The sequence below is a fragment of the Zonotrichia leucophrys genome, chromosome 22 (genome assembly GCF_028769735.1).
Source record: "Zonotrichia leucophrys gambelii isolate GWCS_2022_RI chromosome 22, RI_Zleu_2.0, whole genome shotgun sequence".
Lineage (NCBI taxonomy): Eukaryota > Metazoa > Chordata > Aves > Passeriformes > Passerellidae > Zonotrichia > Zonotrichia leucophrys.
Genome location: NC_088191.1, coordinates 4554667 through 4558821, shown reverse-complemented (window position 1 = coordinate 4558821; position 4155 = coordinate 4554667).

Sequence of the window (4155 nt, the reverse complement as noted above, 5' to 3'; positions counted from 1 at the left end):
GGAGGGAGCACTCCAGGTGCAGCACATGCTGGCCCTGGGCTCCCGAGCAGCAGAGCAGCACGGAAGCAAGCTGGCAAGCCCTAGTCACACTGCCAATGGTAAAAGAAAAGAAAGACACAGGCAAAATCCACAGGACAACAGTATTTCTGGCAGACTCCCACTCTGCATGGCTCTTGACTCGATCACCCACTGGAAGGAAGCAGCAGCTCATGGCCTTCAACCCTCGCAGGGTCCTGGACTGTCCCTCATCCATCATGATACTCCTGGAGCCAGGAGAGACAGTGACCGTTCCGGACACAAAACAATAACAAAAAAATGAACATGGGTTATAAACTGTTACCAAGGCATCCTATTCCTGATTTCACAATTGTTGCCATTTCTATGACATTTCAGTGGTGTTGATTCATCTGATTGTGTGGCCATGATTTAAATGTGATTTTAGGAACAGCTCTGGCTGAAATATTCATATCTGCTTCATGGCAGAGTTTGGACAAGGGTGTGGAGTGATGATGGGGCAAGGGGGAATGATTTTTTTACTGCGAGAGGCCAGAATTAGAGGGGATATTGGGAAGAAATTCCTCCCTGTGAGGGTCATGGGGGGCTGGGATGGAATTCCCAGAGCAGCTGGGGCTGCTCCTGGATCCCTGGAAATGTCCAAGGCCAGGATGGATGGGACTTGGAGCAACCTGGGATAGGGGAAGGTAACCTGACCCTGCCCAGGAGATGGAACTCAATGGGCTTAAATTTCCCTCCAAACCAAACCGTTCCCTGATTTTGTGGTGGATGCAGCAAATCTGGAGTTATCCTGCTGTGGGGAAAGCATTTTCTGTCCAAAGGGAAGGGATGACAGGCAGGAGATATTAGGTGGAAGCAGAACATCCATAGCAAGCAGGAGAAAAACAGCACAGGGGGAGCAACCAGCTACTTAAAGTCTGCTTTGTGTTCAGACACTTCAGTGGCAACAAAGAGATGAAGACTTTTAAAGATACAGAACAGGGATTTGGAAGAGCACCTTTGCATAAAAGGTGCCAAATTCCTGTATCAAGGTATGGAACTGAGAGGAAAGATGTGTGCTAAAGTCTTTCAAAACAGTATGATGGGTGAAGCCATGGATGTTAATGTCTTTTTAAATGGGTCTTAATGGTTCTACAGACTTTGAGCAACAGGTTCATTGCAGAGCCCAGACTGATTGGCTCCTGAAACAGTCAACGGTCTGCACAAGCCTCAGCTTAGGGGTAAAACAGTAGGTTCAAGAGGAGATAAGGGGTAGGCGATTTGGAAAGGCTCCACCTTCCCAGTACCTCAGCTAGTGGGGAAAGGAAGAGGGCTACATGCGGTCAGGAGTTTAGGATGAAAAGGAGCCTGTGCCCCACAAAACCCCGAGAGAGAAAGAAAACCCTGTGGATGTGTGCCCAGGTGGATTCTCTCCCTTTATTCAAATGAAGTTGAAAGTCCTCTGTCTTCTTTTTTTTGGACATAAACCTCTGGCATTTGTGGATTTTCCTGACAAAACCATTCCAATAAATCTTGTATTTTTTCATCCTCAGGTTCCAAATATATCTTCTGCTCTATTTACCTGATTAGTTTTAGTGATTTTAATGATTTTTTCCCCCTGATTTTTCCTGTGTGTTTCCATCACCTCTGTCTCAAACTGCGTCAGCTTGCTGTATGCTACTTTTAAAAGGTTTGTAGTGTGTGCCCCATGAATGCTGAAGAAAATGAATCCATTAATATTACCATATTAGGAACAACTGTCACAGAAAAATGCCAATGTGTTGGATGGCACCGGAAGCAGCTTTGTTTTGCTTTCCAAACATCTTTGCAGAAAAGTGTTTTGCCAAGGAAGTCAACAAAGAGGAAGAAGAGAGAGTGTTAAATACAGAATGTATTTCTACATGGCATTGATGTCCTTGAGGACATGGGTCATCCAGGCAACAGGAACAACCCAGGCAGATCTCAGAGCTGAATATGGGATAGGAAACAGCAAATCTTAAAAGGAAGAAATAGTAATAAATAGTTCAGTTAATAGGTTGTGAACAGCCAGGGATGACTTATTCAAGGACGGGCTCTGAACATAGAAATTCAAAGTAGGTGCAATTCTTCAAAATCCTTTGAAAAGAGCTGAGGGAGCTGCATGGACCTACAAGTAGCTCACCCAGTGCTCCAAGAGCCTTTTCCACATCATGCAGCTGGACAAAGGAAGAACATGAAGACAGAAGGATTTATCTGATTTGTCAGCGGAGGACTGACAGAAACACAGCCAAGAACAAGTTAAACCTTGCTGTGGCAGGATGTCTACAACCCCCTTCCCCACCCTCTCCCCCCAGATGCATAAAGAGATTACCCTCCGGGGTAAGAGGTCCAGCAAGGGCTAATCTCTGGTGCCAAAAGGGCTCAGGTCCCAGCTGAGAATCAAGATCTTAGTCTGGAGAGCAGATGTGGGAAGAGATAAAGGAAATTTGCTTGACTAAGAGACTCCTTTGCAAACTATGAATGACACATAAGTTACCACAGAAGCAGAAGCCTTCTACACACACCCTGAATGTGTGGGAGATCTCTCCCTGGAGTCTGGATGCAGATTCCATGGTTACTTCTGTGCGGATTGAGGGAAAGGATCTTGATGCGTGCCCCGCCAACAATTGGATGGTAAGATACATTGAATCCTAAGTTATATTATTTCTTCGCTAGCTGTAACATTAACAGGTACCTTTTGTCCTTTTTGCTATGTAGTATTAGTTTAAGTCTTATGTCTGTTAATTTCCTGTCTATTGAATAAATAATTTAGTCTATAATAAACTAGATCAGGCATTATTAAAGAACTAATGAATGAGAGTGGGTTTTGGTGGGCTGGCCACCTCAAAAAAGCTATTGCCTGCTGCCAGAGGCCTGGGCAAAATGCAGGCCTTATCTAAACCCCACATCTATTCATAACTGATATCCATCTCACTTGGTAAAATTTTTTCCCCTGTGATAGATTTCCCTGTTCAATTCCAGGTAATTTGAGCAACAAGACTTTTGAATCCCTTTGGGAAATCATGTGGGAAATGGATTTGTAGACAATTCTCAAAGCTTGACAGAAGGCTCACATAGTATGCATCTGTATGCAAACTTTGAGATAAGAATTTGTCTAACCATTCAGAGTCCATACACAAGCAACTTCAAAAACTGAGAGATTTAACAAATCAAATTAAAACAGATGATAGATCATCGTTAGACAACTTGCTTGAAGAATAGAGTTTTTCACTGTCCTGGTTTAGGGCAAATTTGGAAGAAAACCTCCAAAGGGGGCCCCTCCAGAAGGCAAACCCACACGGTCATTTAACCAGGTCGGAAAGGATTCCTTGGAGACAAGTGGAAAGAACCTGTTTATTTAACAGGCACAGCACGCCCCCAGCACACAAAAGGAACAATACCAGATGACACCACTCTGTCACTGCTCTTGTTATGAATAAGAAGCGTGACTAGGCCAATATTCAAGCAGAAACCAATTTATTATTTAATATGGTAAAGTATGAGCAATACAGCGCTGGGTACAGTGGGGGAAATTTTCCCTCCAACTGCACACCGATAATTGATGGTTACAGGTATTTATAGGGGTACTCATCAGGTTCTTATTCAGCAGTTTCTATTTCCAATCTTTTACTCATCAGCAACTTTTATTCCAAATTATTACATCACAATTCTATACACTATTGTGATTTTAATTTCTCAGGATGTTTCTCAAAGGAGTATCCCCAGATGGTGACGGTCCAGTTTCCAAAAGAAGAAAGACGAATCCCATCTGGTAGGGTCCAGCTCCCCAGATGTGTGTCCACCTTTTAATTGCAGAGACCATAAATGTCATAACAGTGATGTCTAGCTTCCCTTTGGTTGAAACCATAAACCCTTGAGGTGATGTTCATCTTCTTTTCTCAAGCTGTTTTTCTCTGCTTCAATAAGGCGTGAGATAAGCATATTTCCTTTATATATATTCCAAAGCTATAGTTTCAAGGATACAAGTAATATTCTAAAATTATATTTCAAAAGGTTATTATTGCAGAGCTTTTTATTGATTAAATGCAAGCAAAAAGCAACATCCTTAACACCTTAATTCCAATACTCCTAAATCAACCAGGGTTAATTGCAAACAAAAGATAGGTTCAAAGGCCTTTTTCC